The sequence below is a fragment of the Lagenorhynchus albirostris genome, chromosome 12 (genome assembly GCF_949774975.1).
Source record: "Lagenorhynchus albirostris chromosome 12, mLagAlb1.1, whole genome shotgun sequence".
Classification (NCBI taxonomy): Eukaryota; Metazoa; Chordata; class Mammalia; order Artiodactyla; family Delphinidae; genus Lagenorhynchus; species Lagenorhynchus albirostris.
In genome coordinates this window covers 47,103,324-47,124,879 of record NC_083106.1, presented here as the reverse complement: position 1 = coordinate 47,124,879, position 21,556 = coordinate 47,103,324, and the positions used below count along the sequence as shown (strand labels likewise).

General features: G+C 45.0%; 1 protein-coding gene across 4 annotated transcripts in view; it reads right to left on the bottom strand.

Annotated features, from left to right (window-relative positions):
• The window catches only part of FYN (FYN proto-oncogene, Src family tyrosine kinase), a 209,545-nt gene extending 188,596 nt beyond the window's left edge, over positions 1-20,949 (bottom strand). For all 4 annotated transcript variants that reach the window (XM_060168328.1, XM_060168327.1, XM_060168326.1 and 1 more), the window contains exon 1: positions 20,515-20,949. The gene's annotated coding sequence lies outside the window, so the exon portion shown is untranslated. The remainder of the gene's footprint in view (positions 1-20,514) is intronic.
• Positions 20,950-21,556: the final 607 nt, after the last annotated feature.

Below are 21,556 nucleotides of genomic sequence, written 5' to 3'. Positions count from 1 at the left end.
GAACACCCTTGAGTCTCCCACATAAGGAAGACATCATGGGCCTTGGCCAATGTCGGATACACTTTGTTCTACTACCTCATTCTTATTTCTTTTGTATAAATATTCACTCACCTCACTGAAAATCTGCAAACTCTGGGACCCCTGTGATGACGGAGCTTTCACCTCCGGCCAGTGTTTCTACGCACATATAAAAGTTACCCCTAGTGGAGCGCTGCCATCCTGCCTGTCACAACCGACAGCACACATAACCTTCTGAGAGAAACAAACAGGAGGGGGAGGCACCTCAAGTATGAACAATGTACCCAGTACAATTAACTGCAGGGTCTACTGCAAGCAGTAAGGCACAAGCGTAGGCTCTACCACCCGATGATCCCTCTCACCACTATGAATTACGCTCCAAAACACAGAATTTTGGTCCACAGCCAGGGAGGAAGCAGTTGGCTTGGAAACCAAGTTCTGTCCTAGCTCTGCTGTTTATCTGCTCTGTGATTGGGCAAAGGGAGAGGGTACACCAACAGTCACATATTAAACAACCCACAGGGGCCGGGCAGGTAAAAGAAATGAATGGAGCAGGTGAGACGGGGCTGGGGTGAGCTGAAGTGCCCTGCCCCATCCCAAGAGGACAGCTGCAGCACTGCCTTGGGAGGGCTGTTATCATGAGGGAAGGCAGGCTCAGTTTTGCCAGACCTTCCAATTTTTTGTTTTCTTTCAAGAGAAGCTGGAAATCTCAGTTTTTATACAAAAGTGCCCAACTTTTAAATGTTGGTTTAAATTTTTAAAACGCACCATGTGGTCCAACAAAACATAAATGAGGGTATCGTACAGCCCATAGACTGGTTTGCTATCTTTGTAAGTCATAAGAGCTATCCCTTGGTTTCTCTTTCTGTTAAATAGGAAGTTGACTTCTATCTGCCCACGACTTGGGGTTTATTTAAGAGCACAAAAGGGGTTTTTATTATCATATAACAAAAAATCCAAGGACATTCAGATGCACGAAGCAGGATAACCCAACATCTTATTTTTTTTAAAAAACCAGGGTTTACACAAACGCTCACACCTGGGGCTTGATGTTTTGTAGAATTATTGGAAATGTATACTTCTACATGATAGCTTCTAAAAAAACAAAAGAGGTAAACTGTAATAGTCTTAGAGGATGAGGGGTGAGTAAGTGGAGTGAGTGGTGGGGTAAAAGCTTGCTTGGAATGGCTTTGATTTTTTTAACAAATGCTATGTGGAGACCAGTAGTGGAGACAGCCCTCTCGAGCAGCTCTGCCATCAAGGGCAGCAGGGATGTGAGGTGACTGCCACAGGAGAACGCGAGGTGAAGATAACATATTTAAAAAATGGATGAAATTACAAATGTGTGTATGTTGATGGAATGAACATGTTAAAGCAAACAGACAAGCAAGCAAAAAAAAAAAAAAATCCAAGTACTAACTAAAAGAACTGTGTCAGCAAAATACTAGACAGTGTTGGGTGCAGTAAAAATTTTATTAGTAAGAGTTAAAAAAGCCAAGATCTAGTTATACAGGTTTTCCTAAACAAGAAGTCAGAAAAAAAAGAAAAAAATCTTTACTACAACACACACTGTCCCACATTTTACACTGTGCCATTTCTGTATTTGTCCTTTTTAGCCTACTTCTAGCAGAGTCTCTCTCTTTGCTAAAATACATTAGTTGCCATGGAAACGATGTCATAGTGCGTAAAACCATTTACTGTCCTTGGAAAGGCATTCGTGATAAAACTGAACGGCAGCATGTTTTAAAAAGAGATCCAACAGAAAGCAGTTGTGTAAGAACACAAGATCTCAAAATTGTGACTTCAAAGTATTCCTCCACCACCACTGTCACATGGCCCTGTTTCCCCCAAATCAACCAGAGAAGCACTTTTCCCTGTTACAGACACCAAGTATATGCAAAACAAAATCTCTGACCTAATGCTGGAGAAAACAATAGACTCACTAGAATTCACACTTGCCTCCCTGGGTGGAGGGAGGGGGCGGGAGGGGGATGGGAGACTGCAGAATCAGGATAGTTTGGAGGCATCATAACATCTCTGCTAGCGGGTATGATTTAGTCCTGTGCTACATTCTGCTGTCCAACTTTGTTATCAGAGGTAGAAATAATGTTCAGGACACAGAGATTGAGACTTGTATTCCTTATCCCCAAAGATTAGCAAGACACTCCCTCTTTTTTCCTTTCATCAACTCAAATCATATTCACTCCTTTGAGAAAATACATTGAGCATCTCTCATGTACCACACTGGGGAAGAAAACAGACAGGCGAGGTACATGGCACCAGGAAGCTTAAAATCTAGCGGGGCCAGCTGGGCGGGTGGGAGCTTAAGAGGCTTCCTGGGCCATGTGAAAAGCTCGACTTTATTCCAACTCAAGAGGACGGCACTGAGGGTTGTTACCCAGCAATGTGGTCTCAGTGGATTTTTAAAAGCTTGCTCAGCTGTGGGACTGGAGCCAACAGTAGAGGAGGGCAGAGTGGTAGTGTTATCAGAACAGCCTGGCCCAAAGAGGACAGTACAAAGCAGACGGAGAAATGTGATCTCTAACTAGGGTGACCTTAGGCCATGGCTTGTCTGTGAAAGCGCTAGATTACACCCATTGTCCCAGCAGCCTGTCAGATGAAGCTTTTGTCCAGATGTTTCATTTTTTAAACCAAGGACTGTTATTAAGAGTTGCATTAAAATGCACCAAGACTGGCTTCAGCCATGGTCTTGCCTACCAGTGATGAGACAACTGCACAGTGAAGAGAATTTTCTTTCTTACGTGTGATTAAGTCTGAATGGTAACCAATGACAATCCACCTCCTTTCCTGTCCTTTTCCAATCTTGGCTGCAGTAAATACCTCTCTTTCAAGGAAAACAGGCAGGATGCTCACCAATAAAATAAAGAGCAGTTGGACACGAGCAGCTGGGGCAGCTAACTCCTTCCATTCTCAATTGGTAGAGCCCCTGCCAGACACTGGATGTACTGACCAGTTGTGCTGACCCCTACTGCAGCCTGAGATGCACAAAACACTGGTCAGAAGGATCCATGGGAAACAGAAAATTACAGGTTAGGTGTCTGTGAAATATTTGCAGGAAACAGACTTTTCAAGAATGGTGTGAATGCTCTCATTACAGTGTTTTTGTCATTTATCTATTGTTACTCTATTTTACTTTGCAATATCCTCTTCAGCAGCAATGGACTGAAAAAGAAAAAACTGCAAATTAAATGAAAAATTACTGAATTTTTGTTTGTTTAAGAAAGCTGACGATGTTAGTGGCACAAAATGTTCATTGGTATTATTCACCATGGTATCCTTAATGATATCATTCACTAGATAAGTCCAGTCTGCTGAAGAAGCATCAGTAACTACTTCAAATGTTAACAGTTATTGTAACAAGACTGTGCCCAAGGATGACAATTCAACACAGGCAGCTATGGAAGGTTCACTGACACAGCACTCTAGGAAGCATGACTTTTACTTTAGATCAAATGCTATTCTATGTTGATTCCGCATATTTTTAAGTTCAGGGTTTTTTTGTGCACATAGGAAAAGTGAAGTGAGAGCTTTAATGTGTTGGTTTCATTAGCAGAAGAAAACACCACACAAATGATTCCAGTTGTATGTTAGTATTAACAGGTGTTTTAAACAGAAGAATCAATTAATTTCAATTATGGTTTGATTTTTTTCCCCCATCTATTTCCTGGGATCAAAATGAAGCTGGTGGAAGTTCATTCTGTCACAGATGCAACATTTCATGCTAGTGTGACTGCTACTGTCATTTGTCAAAAGTTTAACACGAGATGAAATTATTTGATTTTGCAGAATACAAATACAAATTTTGTGATGCTATAAATAATTGTCCTTACTAAATCAAGAAATCTATGGAGCAGAAAGTTATTTGACGTGGGTGTGGCATACGCACAATCATAACTGCATTCAAACAAGTGGCTATATCCTACCAACTCAAAATAAACTATAAATGCAGAAATTGATAAATAGTTAGAAAAACTGGAACTCTGAAATTTTTGTGATAAAGTGCTTTGTGAATACAAAAAACACTTCAGCATGGTAGTACACGCCTTCTATTTGCCGCCTGTCATCATCAACTAGGTTTTAGAAATGTTTGAGAAATGACTCTCTAAGTCAACCTAAGTGTGCCATGCTGGTATGTGGATGAATCCTGTAAAGTCTGGGTGTGTTCTGTTGCAAAACAGTTGGAAATCTTTGCTCAAAGTAGTGAATGAAGTGCCAAAACACTTCAGCTTTTAAAAAGCATTTAACAAAGTGCAGTTACTGAAAACAAGGCTTGTGGAGAGGAAGATGTTAAAATTTATCCCAACAAAAGCAAAGGAGGCCACCAAACACATTAGACAATTCAGTGTCCAAGATTTAATTCTGAAACAGTATTATAGATATTTTGGAGTATCTCAACTTGTGGCAATGTTTTGATGATGTTCCCGGTTTTAACTGGATACATTTATATTCTGTACCACAATGGAGTGAAATTATGAATGATCTATGATTTTGTGTCACCTAAATGTGATAAAGCATTCAAAAGGACCACAGGGGGACTTATTTTCATGAGTTTTGCCTTATAAAATTATTTATTGAAGATAAGAATCCTGAATGGGGGTAAAAGAGTTGTGAAAATACTTGGGCTAAAATGTTCACACATTTCGGTGTGGAAAAAAAAGTTATTTTGAGAAAAGCCTCCATTTAGCAGAATTCGCTCTGAGCTTATGTGCATCTGTAGAAAGAGTTATTTTCTCAGTTAAAAATATTGTGATGTATACATAAATGCGAATTGAAGACAGTAATAGTTTCAAATATTAACTATAAAACACAACTTTGAAGGAAATTGCAGGCAACTCTATGAGAATTAAAAACAATTCATTCTTTATAAAATAACACTGACAAAAAAAAAATAACACTGACATGAGTATTAAAGACATATGGCTGAAAAACTGGCTAAAGTGAGTGAATATGTACCAAGAATAATTATCATCTTATGTTCTTTTTCTTGTTTAGATAACCAGTATAAAAAGATTTTTTTTGCTCTAATGTATAGGGACATGTTTTTAAGTTTTAGGAATTTTATTTTTGAGAAGATTGTGAATAAAACTATTTCATAGGTCAAAAATATTATGAAAATGATATCAGTTAATAAATCAGTGCTTTTTTTTAAGTTCCATAATTTAAATTATTTTAGTGATTCCTTTCAAAAAACGTTATGGTCCCCATCCCTCGCTCTCTTGGCTCCCCCAAGAGATGAGAGAAAATATGAGATGTATTTATGTTTTGAGAAGATGTGTTCAAAGTGTCGCCGTAATTTTCTAGTAGGAAAATACAAAAAGCAGTATCCCAACAGGCAACTTTCCACCTGACTCCGCCCCACCAAACGTATGCTTTTTAAAGCAAAACGGAAGACTTCCCTTCCAAAATTACTAGGCATTTCAAGAAACAGCAGGTTTTAAAACATCCTCTTAAATGCAACATCATCCTCGTATGACTGTCGGAGACAAAATGTATTCAAAAAGAGCTAACTGGTTTTTTTCCCCCTCTCTCATTTGAGTGTTCTGGTAACTACTTATGAATTATACTTGGAAATGAATCCCTTCATAAACTCATGCTTTATTTAGTACATGAGGATTGAATAAAAATGAATTGCTTCTCCCCTTATAGTCTGTCAGAGACTGTAATTTCTAGTATTCACCCTGATACCTTTAAAATATGGAACTAAAGGATCACACCCCGTAAGAATTACCTTCGAGTCTCCAGCATCCCAGTTAAGTTCATTAGAGAAAGGCCTGAAATGCTAATACTTTCCATTGACCTGAGACTCCATGGCAACCGAGGTCCTTCCTTCCAGGACACGGGGAGGAAGTGCCGCCAACTAAACAATGGGAAGCCCAAGTTCCCCACTGCACTTTGGAATATCTGGTGGACAACTCTGCTCCTTGAGAGGACAGATCTTCCCACTTCTTGCCCAAAATGAACCTAATACAGGTAGGCTAAGCCACAATTTACCCAAAGGAAAAAGCATATTATAGGAATACAAGTAAGCAAATTTGCCACCATCACCATCACCATCATCATCCTGTTAAAATACAGCTCAAATGCAACGTAGAAGGTTTGAAACGTATACTTCCTACTCAGCTGCATACATTTCTCCATAGTTGAATTCAACTTGATCATGACCACTGCATTTCTGCTGATGGTAGAAAAAACAATCTCGCTACTTCAAGATAACTTGCTCTTCAGATTTAAAATTTTCGTTGCTTCAGGGCAATTAGTCAAATTGAGCTCATCTCAGACTGCCTCTCAGGGCTGTGTTCCTTTTCAAAAGGGCTGTGTTCCTTTTCCTCTCCCTCCTTCCCCAAGGGGGAAGATTAAAGACCACCACATGATGGGGCGAGGACCTGGTCCAGGCACTGCCCTCTAAGCCCTCACTGGTCTCCCTGGGATGTCTCATCCCTTTGTTTTGGGTGCTAGCCTGGTTCTGCTGATGTGATTGGTGGAAACCTGCAGCCAGTCTTCAGCCTGGCCCAATTCATTCTGTGCCCTCTTCAACCTGACCCGGGGACTCTCCCGCCCAGCTCCCGCAGCACCTCCACATTTGTCCTAGGGGGCCTGCAGGATTGTTGGGATTTCTCTTACATCACATGTAAGCTTTGGGAAATGAGGGGAAGGCATATCACCTCAGGGCTGTTTCTGCCTAAATATGCCCCAACGCAGGGTCCACTCCAATGTGGCTTCCTTCCAGATAACCAGATGGGGGCCGGGCAGATTCTCCTCCGCCCACCTGGAGTGTGGCATCTCAGTGACCCATTCATTTTTTATCTCTAGCCTCCTCCAAATCTCTACAAACTCCATCCTCCAACCCAGGAAGGCACTTCCTCCTTCCTGCAGCCTCCCCATCCTGCGTGGCTGACTGTACAATATACGCCACGTCTTCTGAGATCTGGCTTCTCGGAATCCGCAAATCACTTTGCTTCTAACAAAGCCTGCCTCTCTTAAATGAAGGCCTGGGCTAACTCTGGTCTCCAAACATGCCTCAAGGTCCTGTTTTGGAAGTCAAAAGCTGAACAATGTCTTCTTTGTCTTAGGCCATACTCTGTCCTTCCCCCGAAGTAATGGAATCCTCTGCCTCAATGGGGGAGACTAACAGGGCAACAAGAATTAGAAGGAAGGGAAAGTAAATTGAATACTAGTTCAAAGTATTATCCCCACTGAACCAGCTGGTCATAATGCAAGTTCTCAGAGGTCCCAGAACACTCATCCAGGATTTTTAAAAAGTGCAACATACTGACATGTCATTTTTCTAGAAGACACCATTTATACATAATTTGAACCAAGGGCAAAAAGGGAACTATGGCTTCCATTTTCTTGAATTCTTTATATAAGAATTATTGTCCTTGATCTCTATTCTACTGTTGAGTGGATCCATTCAACAGGAAGCCACCCTGTTCAGCATCGTTTAGAACTCTCCACCTCCTGGGTTTCTTCTTCCCAGGGCCTTCTCGCCTTTGCCTCTCCTCCTCCGTAGATGATGAGTGTATTCACCCGTCACATCCCTAAAAGCTCAGGCCCTTCCTTGCCTTATCCGTCATCCCAATTCCAGCTCACTCCCCTATCCAGCGTGAACCCTACTTTCAGCTAATTCAACTGATGCTTTATCTCTTAGAACATCTTCTTCATTTGACTATTCAAACCAACTCTCACCACAAGGTCAGATTTTCCATTCCAAAGTGACAAGTACTACCAAGCAAAGTCACAAAACTGGGCTAAAGGGACCCATTAAAAATACTTACAAATTCCATAGGAGCCTCACTATTTCTCTGTAATACTTTTTATCCATCTATTAACACATTATCCTATATTATCCTGGCTGTTTGGGCTTTTTCTATATTCTCCAAGTCTCCCTCCCACCCCCAAATCTTCCAACCTCAGATGATGGCTCAGCCTCCAATTTTACTGAAAACTTTCAGGACACTCCACGTCTTTGAACTGCTTTTCACATAAAAATTTCACTGTCATCTTCACCTATCTTGAAGCGACAGTTTAAAATCACACATGTAAAGTACTGTGCCTACCCTTTAGTAGTCATTCAAACCTACAAATACCTTCCTCATCTGTTCTTTCTCCCTCCGAGTTACTGCTAATTTTTATCCTTTTGAGGGCTACAGTGGGTTGAATGGTAGCCCCCCAAAGTATGTCCATCTGGAGCTTGGGAATGTGACCTTATATGGAAAAAGGGTCTTTGCAGATGTAATTAAGGATTTTGAGATGAGATCATCTTCGATTAGGGTGGGACCTAAATCCAGTGACAAGTGTCCTTATAAGAGAAGGCCATGTAAAGACACACAGAGGATAATGTTGTGTGAAGATGAAGGCAGAAACTGTACTGATGGGTTTACAAGCCCAGGAAAAACAAGGGTTGCTGGAAAGAGGCAGGGAACAGAGTCTTCCTGAGCTGACACCTGAACCTCAAGACTTCTGGCCTCCAGAACTGTGAGAGGACATTTCCTGTTGTTTGAAGCCACCCAGTTCATAGTCATTTGTTACAGCACCCACAGGAAACTAATACAAGGGCTCCTTCTATACCTGACATGATCAGGTATCAGGTCGTGTCCCCCACCGACTCTTTGTTGATCCCCTTCCATCCATTACACCTCTCTCTCCAGCCTCACCAACATCACCCTCTTTAGTGGATCATTTCTGCATGTTCTAGCTCATCCAGGAGGCACCAAGAGCCCAGCTGAGTGTCCTGGTGGGGAGTACGAGCAAGACTCCTCCCACAGTGACAGTGCTGTACCTCAAATGCGTGGGCGCATTGTTGTGGCAGTGGAGGCTGGCATATTTCATCCCCTGGAGACAGAACCTCTGTCACAAGCCAGGGATGTGAGATCAGGGACGGCACTGGGGCTCCCCTTGAGCCCCCTAGACTGGGGACTCTCAACACTTTGCCACACTGGACTCTTCTCCGTATGGCATAGTTGGACTGAGGTACAATCAGAGAAAGTTTTCCAAACGCCAATCCTCCTTGTTATACCCTTAGGTATAAACTAACCAGAACTTCCCAGGAGCTACTGGCACCCACAGAGGCATGTGGCTCTGCTCAGGACATGGTAGTCCTTATAGGTTCTTCCCAGCCATACCTCACCGGCCTTCAGTGAGCAATCCTTGGCCCCTTAGAGAACTACCTCCAAGTCTCAGCAGTCTGAAGTCAAGAATCTGTTGAAATAATAACCATAAGACACAGGGAATTATATGGTCAACCGCACTTCTATGAACAGAAGGGTGTGGTATGGCATATTATCTGTGCTTTGGCCCTAACCTGCTGACAGAATTAGAAGCTGGGATCATTGCATTTTCAACCAAGGAGGGGAAACATAAGGTGGAACCTAAAACATCATGTGCAACCAAACTCTGAATTCTATCCCATGACTCTGAGGATCCACCAATGCAGAGGACCTGATGTGTTATCCACAAGAGGAAAATTTACTCGAGATGCATCTCATGCCAGAAGTACCGAGAACACTTTTAAGACCTCCCAACTTGGAAGCTTAGAATCAAGATCTACAAGCATTTAATAAATCCACAGTTCAGTGCAGTGTTTCACGGCACAAAGCAAATTAAATGAGGTGCACTTTCAGCCTTCTAGAAGCTTGCTACTGAAAATGCACAGTATTGACACTGACGTACCAAAGTGACTGAACACGAACAAGTTGGATAAATACGCGAAGTGGTGATATTATACGCTGGCCAAGGGGAGAGTGCATCTTGTTAGTGGCACGTGATCTCCCACATTGAAGGTGGTGCTTGTGGCAGTGGGGAGACGGGCGGGGAAAGCGCTGAAATCATAGACAGCGCGTGGGGAAGGAAGGAAAAAAGTTCACTACCGCTTTCCAAAGACCATAATGGCTTTTCAAGCAACAGTGAAGCATAAGGTCCACCCCTTCCCCCTCTCTGCTGTTAGCAGTTGGCCAATATCTACAGAAGGTGTTTTTAATGCTCTCCATCCCTCGGATACATTAAACCTGGCATCCAGGTGAGGATTAGGCAGGCAAAGCCATTCATGAGGAATCACAGAGAGCTTTCCACAGGGAGCTGAGAAGACTCTTAATGAGGGGCTGACAAACACTGCCTGTGTGCTGTTGAGTCTTTTGTTACAGAAATGACTCAAGTAGTCCCTCCCCGCAACCATGGAAAACATATTATAAGGTTTATTGTCAATCACTCTGTGGAAGGATATACAGAGGCTGTGGTTGGGTTCTAGTGTTAAATCATTACTCTGTAGGACCTTAAGTCTCAGCTGAGGAGATTCTCCAGATGTGCCAAATGAACAAAATGAATGCATGGAAAGGAAGGCACCCTCACAGCTACAGCTGGGTTCCATGTGGCTGAGGGACTCAGCTAAATGCTACTGTGAGAGGTCCAGCCATGGGTAGGTGCACAGTAGGTGAGCCTGCCTCCTTCCGTTTCCCCAGGCTCCACAGACCTTCAGGCACAACACCAGTGGTCCATTCTGCCACTTTTCCCTCTTCTATAACTCACTGTTGTATTTTTCCAGTTTCTTCCAGATTTTGAAACATTCTGCATTTCTCCCTGGTCTTGGACATCATTGTGCACTATCGGTAACTTTCTGTTGTTTTTGGTGAAAATCTTATTGATGAAAACCTGATGACTGAGGGCAAAAGAAGTAACTGTTGCCCCGACCACCTTAAATTTTTAACAAAAAGCTCAAGATTATGGATAAAAGATCTTTAAACACATACCATTCTCAGAAGACAATGGTGGTTCTGAAGACAGTATAGGACAGTCCCCGTACCTACATCACATGGGTCCATAGAGAGTGAATCTAGTGCCGTCAGAAACTACAGAAGCTCCATGTCCAAGGAGATGCCAGCCTAGCCTCACAGATGGTGAGGAAACCAGCTACATATTCCAGCACTCTGCCCCCAGGGCCTATCTAAATAAATACCTGCTGAGTATCTACACCATGAATGACAGTGTGCTACAAGCTACAGGGGGACAAAAAACCCCAACATTTTTGCACATATGAGGCCAATGGTCTGTTGAGAAGGCAGGACCCACATACACAGATTTCCAGGAGACCTGGCTTCTAGTCTAAACTAAATGAGGAACTGCATGTATGACCTTGGGCAACTCACAAAAATTCTCTGCTCCTTGGATTCCTCATATCAGGATTTAACTAACAACACAAGGCATCATTTCTTAGGAGGCAACTGAGAGGCACACAGGTTCAATGCAAGAGAATGAGACGAGGGGAAGCTGCCCAGGGCTGGGATTCCAGCTGGGCCTTGAGAAATGGATAGGGTTCCCGGGGAAAGGAAGGGCTGGGGAGTCCAGGAAAGGAGAGCAAAGGCCAGAACACGTATTCCATACTAATGAGATACTATGTTGACATCTGGAGAATCAAGTGTTAGCGTGATGGTGAATGAGGTGAGCCAGGAATGCCTCAGAAAATGGAGATGGGGGAAGGCGTTGAATGCCAGGCTAAAGGATTTGGCCTTTCTCCCATTCACTGGGTTGTTAGGGGACAAGGCAAAAGAACCAGTATTTACATCAGCCAGCACATGAGTTTTGACATGGATCAACCACCTCCTCAACTCAAGCTAGAAAGCGTAGGAGTGAAGCAACTGGAATCATTATTTGCAAACCACAGGAGAGCCTGAAGGACACAACGTATCACGAGAATATCGATCAGGCAAAGGCACACACAAAGTACAGCTACAGAACTGGCATTTTCAAGCAGGAGATGGTGATAAAAGGTACAGAATGACAGAGTGTGAGAGTTCATTAACAACTCAGCTCCTGTAACTGAAAATGATGAGGGGCTATTTGTATCTCTAGGAGGTCAGACAATAAAAAGGTGAACCCCTCCAAACTCTGAGAGCAAACAAGAGAAACCTTTAACAGAAATCAGTGATTTTCAAATATCCTTGCATGCATATGCCTAGCTACGGGAATTGTGTATCACACAATTTCTGGAATACAGTTCAAATTGAAATAAAAGTCAAATTTTACAAGTGACAACATTTGATATTGTTACTGCTTCCAAACAGATACTACAATGTGTGGAAATGAAGGAACTCGTTGGTGTTTATTTGCCTATTCAGTAGAATTTCAATTGGGCAGAATTTCACAGAAATACAGATTCAGTAACTTTTTCTGGGGATTAAAAGAAGAAAGGATTGGGAAAAGTGCCCTGGGCTTTGTTGCGGTAAAGGCAATCTGACTCATTTTTAATTTTCCATTAAAGCCCTACTTTTCAGTATAAAGCAGATGGAATCCTTATACAACTCCTTGAAAAGCTTACTATTTTTGGGTACCTCCAAGATGGAAGCTCTGAAGAAAATGAAAGTGTTTGAATTCATCAGATGAAATCCCACCAGCACATTCAAAAGGAGCAGGTACTTAGAAATCTTAAAAATACAAGGTAAGAGGTCTTTCTGTGACGGATTTCTGACCCCAGCCTCCCCCGGGCTTAGTTCCCTCTGGCTCTGGCTGATGGGTGGTTTTTTGCCACTTCAACAGCCAGCTCCCCCCACTGTGGCTGAGTCACTGTGCTTCTTCATGCCTCGTCTTTCAGAAGCTGCCTCCCCGATGGCTCCATCCTCAGGGCCATTCTCATATACAGGAAAGATGTCAGTGTTCAACCCTGGCCACCCCATACCTCCTGAGTCAGAACTGGGCCTGGGACTATGCATTCTCTAAGACCCTCAGAGGACAGTCATGCAACCACGGCCCCAAAGCTCTTTCTGTATCATGAGATAAGGCCTGGTTAGACATATCCTGTTTGTCTTTCTGCCAGAGTGGATGGTAGAAACAAGAGGGTGATCTTTACTGTGCGTGGACTGTGAGGTACTGGGCTGGGAGGCGGAGGGCACCGCCTCTAGCCTGCGGTTTATAATCTTGTTTGAGAGTTGGAACAAATTTAGTGTTAAGAGCATTGATTCTGGAGCCAGACTGTCTGGGTTCAGACCCCAGCTCTGCTTACTAGTTGTGTGACCCTGACCAAATCACTTCACCTCTAGGCCTCAGTTTCCCCATCTATCAAATGGGAATAATAACAACAGTACCTCATGGAATAATGCTGGGTGTTCAGCTGGCAAATCAACCACGAATAAGACACAGCCCCTGACTTGAAAGAGCTCCCAAGTCAAGGAAAAAGACCAGTGTCTTCCCACTGTCCGACCCAGATGACTCCACTCTGCCTTAGAAGTCAGGCTGCGATGAGGGTGATGATGAGGCAGTAACCAAGTGCCATGGGAGCCCAGAGACAGGACCAAAGGGGGGCTTCCCAGAAGGTAAGTCTTGAGTGGAGCCACAGAAGGAGTGGGGCTTCCCTGGGGGCAAAGGCGCCTTTGTATCCCCCAAAACCTAACACAGAAGTAACTGCAATGCAAAGGCAAGGAGGCTTGAGAGTACGCAGGGAACGAAGAACCACAGCTTTGGAGCAAAAGCAGGTGCAAGTTTGGGAACCAGACACACCTGGCTTCACTAGTAATTAGCCGTGTGACAATGGGCAAGTTACTTTACCTTTCTGAGCCTCGATCTTCCCATTTGACCCTGCCTCATCGAGTTGTTATAACTAAGTAAATTACGGTATGTAAAGCACTTAAGGCCTCTGGGATTCAATAACAAAGGTAGCTATGATTATTTTTCTGGTATATTTAGGGAGAGGTGAGTGGCTGTGGGGTGCTAAGTGCTTTTTTACACTATCACAGAGGGCAATACAGGTCAGAAATAAGTAGTCCTCAGGAAAGGCCTTCTGAATTCAAATCAGCAATGGGCTAAGACTTTCCCACACCTTATTTTTTTTCTCCCCCAAACACAGTTAATGGGTGCTCAGTACTCATTTGCTCAAACCAACGGGTGCTGCCTAAGGTCACGGGTGGACAGAGGCACAACAGGTGATGATCTCTGCATCCAAAGAAGACCCAGCAACAGGACTCCAGTCTGCTTCACAGCCTGAGCAAGACACGACGCAGGTCATTCTGGAAGCAGGCTGAGATGAGAGGGAAAACGCTCTCATCCAAACGAGAGCTCTCCAACTCAGGGCCTTACAAATGTTGTTAAACTTTCATGAGTCAGTTAGCATTATCTTTTCTTCCCACGTTTTTATTAGACCATAAATCCAGTTCAATTTATATCCTTCCAGGATTACTGTGTTCTAATCAAGTCCAGAGAGCCACTTACTCCGAAGTTGTCTGAACTACATGTCACCCACGTCCATTTGGATAATACCGTTCAGGCTTCTCATGTGTTTTAGTAGCCAAAAATTAGATTTGCTCAACTAGAAACACGGAAAAAAATTACTTTCCTCTAAATAACCCAAATCACCTTTTTTTCATAGGAACCAAGTGCATGAAACTCGTAACTCACGGGGCTTTTTCCTATTCTGCGGTTTATTCTACCTTCAGAAAGTCACGATGACATTCTGAAGTCAAACTCAAGGGATGCACATTGAAAATAGGTTAAAACTCTGGTTATCTGACTAAAACAAAGATATCCTTTTATAGGGCTAACTTCAAAGTACTTTTATGTTTTCTATTGAAGAATAAAAAAGGTTCTGCATTTCTTAAGAAGACTTGCTAAAAATGCTATTTTCCATCATATTATTTCAACTAATTTCCTATGTTTTCCAATAATTTCTTGATTCAGAACTGACAATCACCCACATCTCTTTCTAAAATATTCAAAATGTCCTTTTCTGCACAGAATACATTTTTTTATTTTCGCGGTACGCGGGCCTCTCACCGCTGTGGCCTCTCCCGTTGCGGAGCACGGGCTCCGGACGCGCAGGCTCAGCGGCCATGGCTCACGGGCCCAGCCGCTCCACGGCATGCGGGATCCTCCCGGACCGGGGCACGAACCCGTGTCCCCTGCATCGGCAGGCGGACTCTCAACCACTGTGCCACCAGGGAAGCCCCAGAATACATTTTTACCCTCTCTTCCCTAAGGGATATATGTGTCAGATGTACACGTTACGTGTATATGTATGTATCTACATATATACACACATGAACCACAGCAGCAAACACACAGCTTTTCTATGTGTGGGGTACTATTCTGAGCACTTTACATGTATTAATTATGGACTCCGCACAGCAAACCTTTGAGGTAGGAACTGTAACTCCATTATAAAGGTGAAGAAAGGGAGGCACAGAGAGCTTAGGTAACTGGGTCCAGCTCACACAGCTGGAAGGGGTCAGACCAGGACCACACCCCGAGTCCATGCTCCTGACCACAGCCCTCACCTGGGCTGAAAGGGTTGAAACCTGGCTTTAAGTGGTGACTGCCACCTTGGCACTTAGCCACTCGGGGCCTCATTTTTCCTCATAAGTAAAATGGACGTGCTGGACTACATGATCTCTAAGTCCCTTACTATTCAACTGCCTACAAGATACTTTGACTGGAAAGTCCAAAGTGTCCGTGATAAAGTCATCATTTAAACACCCACTCCCTGCTGCTTTTACTGCATTGCTTGTCTGCATGTCTTTCTCCACCTACTTCCCAAGGACCCCCCTCTGCCTCTCCCCTCACACAATATGCTCTCTCACCCTCTCTTATTCTGTCTCTTTGGCTCCATCCCCACTTCCGTGCAGCACCTCATCTATGGCTCATCTGAGTTTCCACAACTACCTTCCCTGCATCTGTCTTGACCACCTCTGCCCATCAGCCCACAGTGTGGCCAGATGGATCTTTATAAAACAAGATCAGACCAAAGCGGCACCTCTACTTACAACTCTTAAATGGCATTCCTGACATTTAAGTACTCTTCCACCAGCCCCATCTTCTCCCTCTGTCCATCTCTCTACCACCCTCACCCACCCTGAACGACTTGCAGTTTCCTAAAAAGTCTGTGCACCTGCTTTCTGGGCTGCTCCTTCTGGGGCCTTCCCACAACACTCAACTGGCCAATTCCTCCTCTGGCCTTCTCTGTCACGCCACCCCATTTTCCCACCTCTCTGTGGAGTTCATGCTCTCTTGCGGACCCCTAGAATCACGGCAGTTATCACAGTGGTCAGAGACTTCCTCGTGCAGTTCCTTGGGCCAGGATTATAACTCTTTGTCTCTGAAGCATCTAGTTCAATGTCTGGCAAGCAGTAGATACAATGAATGAATGTTGCTGGATGAGTAAATATGTAGGATGATTCACAAATTCTTACAGACCTATCTGTGGGACACACAAGGACCCAGCTGAAAATAAAGAATCACACAGAGTAAAAGTATTTCCAGTATCAACATGCTTTGTTTTCCCATTTTTTAATTTATTTTTTTATTTCCTAGGTGAGCAATAAATGAGGGTCTAAAATGGAAAGCATGGTGGTAGAAATGGACATTTTATTTTTTATTTAAACATAAAGTTATATTTCCCAACAACCAAAAGTATCAATTGCCAAAGCATTTACGCCACCCCCCTTTATGGCATGTAACACATTTTAATCAATATCATCATTATATCCATAGGTAGTATTTTGCATATTGCCTCATGGCTAAGAGCAAGGGCTTTGAAACCAAACTAACTGGGCCTGAATCCTGACTCTACCACTTACTAGCCATGTATGATCTTGAGTTAGTTATTTAACCTCCCCTGCTTCAAATGCTCATCTGTAAAATGGGGATTATAAGTGAAACTACTTAATATCATTATTGTTTTTAATTGAAGTATAGTTGATTTACAATTTATATTAGTTTCAGGTGTTCATACCATTATTGCTAAGATTAGAGCTTAAACAGTGCTTGACACATAGTAAATACTCAATAAAAGTAGTTATTATGTATTATTTTTATCTCCTCTAGCAGACTAAGCTGAACAGAGAGAACACAGCAGAAGTATTCATTTTCATAATCCTATCTCCCAGTGCCTTGCACACAATAACATACTGGCCAATGTTTGCAGAACAGATGAATATAATAAACTGTTTATAGCAAAAACATGTGCATAACTAAGTATGATGACTAGTACAGACAGAATTGCTCCTGGGAAGGCCTGTGGAGAACACGGATTATCCAGAACACTAGCAGTTCACCCCGCTCCTGGAGGTCTGGGAGCTCACTTAACTCCACGGAAGATGCAGGGCTCACAGTCACCAACTCAGGGTATCTGCGGGATGGAGGGGACCCAGGGGGGACTGAAGAGCTGGGCAGATGAGGCTCCCTTCCCATGAACATGGCCTGGGGCAAGAAATTTCTCCTCTTGAGTCTGTTTAATTTTCTCTTCCAATTAGAGAAGGTATGACTGTGATTTCTAAAGACCCGCTTAGCCACTTGGGGAGTCTATAAAATCAGCAGATAAAAATCTTGGCCAACAAAGGTGCTACTGGAGAGCCACATCAAAGTCAGCACAGGAACCATCAGGTCACTGTATTACAGGAAATTACTGGGTGGGAACTGGCCACTAGAACCGACAAAAAGCAAGGTTTTGGGAAACAGGTTTAAAATGAGAAGGTCAGAACTTATAAAATCAAAGGTACAAGACAATGATGGGTACAGGCTCTAGGTTACCATTTAATTCTCATCAGCCTACAAACTCCTTGAGGGCAACGACTGTGCCTTGTTGAGAGGCAGTATATGGCAAAGCTGCTGGCCCAAAATACATTTCTTCTTGAACTTTTTTCTGGTCACATGGCTTAACTATATTTCCCAGGCTCCCTTGCAGTTAAATGTGGCCATATAACTAGCCCTCAAGTAAAGTATGTAAGTAGAAGTGATGGGTGTCATTTCCAGGCCTAGGCATTTAAAAAGTCCGTACATCCCCTCTATTCCCTCTTTTGTCCTTCTGCCAGCTGAAAGCAGGTTACAATGGAGTGCTATGGGATGGGAGAACTTGGGGTCCAGAATCACTGCATGGAAGAAAGCCACCCACTGATCAGAAATACCCATTTTGAATTATTACATGAGGAATAATAAACGTCTATTGCTTTTGAGGCATTATATTTTTGCAGGCCTATTTGTTACAGCTGTTAACAGTAGCCTAATTAATCCAGGTGCTTAGCACATACCAAAGACCTAGCTCACACTTGTTGAAACAAGATAAATAAGACCAGGTTCCTTCTTCCAATGTGTTGCTCACACTAATGCTGGAAATAGACATGTGCCAGCTGCTGAGGTATGAAAACAAAATTGGACGCATGGTGATTTGTTTGAAGGTGAAAAGATGGAGAAAGCATCCCAGCGTAGAAGACTTTTCAGCTAGGCTCTAGGTTTAACGGGACCCAAGCAAATCAGGTGGGGTTGGAGATTCCAGACCCAGGAGAAAGCATAGAATAAAACTGCAGAAAGCAGAGTATGCGTTTGTTCACATTCAACCTCATCATTCTCTTGAACTCGGTCAACAGAGCGCAAGTTTATTGTGCACTGACTTTCTTTCCCGGGTCTGGCATCAAACAAACCAACCATTGTTTTTTTTTTTTTTTACAGTACGCTCATTAATCCTTTTGCTTTTTTTTTAATATAAAAAGTTCCAAGATGGATGTCCTTAGAAAGTGCAGAAGTAAATGTTTAATGAACCATAACAACTCTTTTCTAATAAAATTCTTGAAGAACATGAGACAGTTCTATTACTTATAATAGTCAAAGAGCCATGCTCTTAGGAATCAATGGGTTCAACCTAAGTTTTGACATTATTGATTAAGGATGTAATAGTCACTGGCTTACAAAATGGAACATTAAGCCCCCAGATTTACATTTATATTTCCTCTTTAAGAGGAACATCAGTAGATGGTTTAAGAGATCAGTCAAAAGATTCTCTACATCCTTCGATCATAGCTAAGTGCCTCCAAAACCTGAGATAGTTACCAAAACCACTTCCTCCAAAAATCTGTGAGTCCCTTCATCTGAAAGCACAGTACCCATGGGGCAGGGACTCGGGAGAAAGAGCACAAAGGGTGGAAAGTATTACAGTCAACTTGGTGGTGAGAGGAAGGATGTGGGCGTCTGAAGGCTACCCTGAAGCAGGGAAGAGACACAGTCTCCAGTGGTCTTCCAAATACCAATTTAGTGCTGTGTTAGCAATGTCCCCAGGAGCTTGTTTAAATATAAGGGTAAAACAATTACTAGGCAGACAAGACTTCATTTCAAAAGACTTCAGTACTCCTTAGACTTGAGAGAAGAAGCAAGTTAGGCTGCCTCACTCCTAGCAAACATCAATTTAACTCTCTTTCAGAAACAAAAGTCTTCTTCCCCCATACCAATTTATCCTACCCCCTACGATGAGAGGGGGTTGAAACTGGGTGGGGGAGGGTGCTACCTTGAAAGTAAAGCAACTCTTCAGACAGCTGAAATCATTTCCCCCTTAAATCTAAGAAATACTGCAGCTGCCAGTCAACACTACCGGTCCATGAATACAGCAAAATGCCAGCACCTGCCACCCTGCATCTGGGGCCTTTTATTTTTTGGTAAATGTGGCAGGAAAGACTCTCAGAGAGAAGATCAACTGCTTTATCTGAGAAAAAGGGAAGCCCCAGGGAAGAGAAACAAGAAGCATCGCGCCCATCCTTGGGTACTTTGTGCGTCTCCTCTCTGTGCACTGAAAGGGCTCTTTGTGTCACACACACACACACACACACACACACACACACACACACACACACACACACAGCCGGCGAGTCTGTGTGATTTATTGGGGGGAGGAGGGGCAAGAAGGGTGATTTTATTATCCCTCTTCTCACTCAGTCTCAGCAAATCTCTGCCTGGGCCCAAGCTCGGTGGCCTCTTTCTGGCTCAGTCCCCTCCGCCTGTGGGCGCAGATAAGAGAGGGGAGGCGACCAAACAAAAACAGTCATCGATCTAAGGAAGTCGAGAGGAAATCCAGCGAGCAGGGAAGGGAGGAGAAAGGAGCCTAAGGGAGCAGGAGGAATGTGGGGGTCAGAGGAAGAGGAGCTACGGCTCCAGCACGGGGGACTGGGGACGGGTGGGTGGTGGCACAGGAAGAGTGGAGGGGAGGATGGGGGAAGTGCAAGGGACGTGCCAGAAATAGGCAGGAGGATGCGATGGGGAAGGCGACGGCCGCAAGGGGAGGAGGCCGAGAGGTGGAGGAGTGGGGCAGGGGTGGAGTGGGGTGGGGAGGGAAGCAGCACTGGGCTTCAATTATTAAGTGATTACATCATCCCTGACATTAAAACAACACACACAGCCCGGGTCCCCGCGGGGGGCCCCGAAAAGAGGGCGGGGGCGGAGTCTGGGCCAGCCTAGCCCCGAAGCCAATTCCTATTCACAGCCGGCGCCCGCGAGGAAATGCGCCCCCCATGCCTGAGCTACCTCGGGGCCGCACCCCGCAGAGGTGTCCTCCAGCGCGACCACAGGAAGACTCCGAGCGGGACCAACTCCCCGGCAGCCCAGCGGGGCGCCCGGGAGACGGCGGTGGCCCAGAGACTGCAGCGCTGGGCCCCGCGGCGGGGGCGGCGCTGCGCGGGGGCGCCGGCGGCCGGCGTCTCCGCAGCATCCCCGCAGCCCCGCGGCGCAGCCCCGGCCGCTTACCTGCGCTGCGCTCAGGCTCCGGAGCCCATTCACATGGTCCTCTCCCCGCCCTCCTCCGGCGCGGCCGAAGCGGCTCCGGTGGTTCCTCGGCGGGCCCGGGAGCCGGTGGGCCTTCTGAGAGTGCCCAGGGGGCGGCGCCGGGTGTCCCCGGCCCGGCGGCCGGATCCCTCCCAGGCGCGGGCGGCGGCTTTGTGTGAGCCTGGGAAGCCCTCGGTGCTCGGCTTGAAGCGCCGCGCGCCCGGACGGCGGTGGACGCGCGGCTCCGAGTGCAGCCTCTCCTCTGCTCCCGCGGCCGGTCGGCGGTCGGGTCTCGACGGCCTTCGGCTCGCGGCGACCCCTCCTCCTCTCCCGCGGCAGCCCCCTCCCCGCCGGCTCCGCTCCTGACAGATGGCGCAACTGCAACTACGCGCAGCCGCTGCCGCGGCTGCTCGCAGCTACTCGCGTTGATGCTCCAGCCCCTCCAGCCCCAGCGGGGAGCGAGGAGGGGGCGGGCCACACCGCGAGAGTGGCAGGCTTCGCTGCCCTATCAACGGGCCCCTCGGGCGTTTGGGGGCGGGGGCGGGGTGGCGATGGGTGGGGCCACCGAGTGGGTGGAGCGCTTCTGTAACGTCGGGCATCCTGGCTTGCTAGCGGTGTAAGGTGTGAGGGGAATGCGAGATTGCAGGAGTTGTGTGTGTGTGTTTTTAAGGTTTATGTGGACTTGGGATAGTGGGTTAAGGTGAGGAAAGAAGAGGGTGTGAGCTGCAGTTTCTGCTTTGCGGAAGATTGCAGCCGCCACTGCAGAAAGGCATCTGCCATTCCCTCAAAACCATGGGAACCTGCCTCGAGAAAGGGCTATCTTGCCTTTCTAGTGTCTTTTCATTTGAAGGTGGGAGAATAAACTGGAAAAGTGTTAGGGTGATGAAATTCTTTTCTCTGGTCAAACCGAAGAGTGCGGAGTATATATATCTACAAGCAAAACTCTGCAGGAAGTATTACGGAAATGGGGGTAGGGGTGGAGAGGGCAGGCGGCGACTGAGAAATCTGCAATCACAGAGTAGAG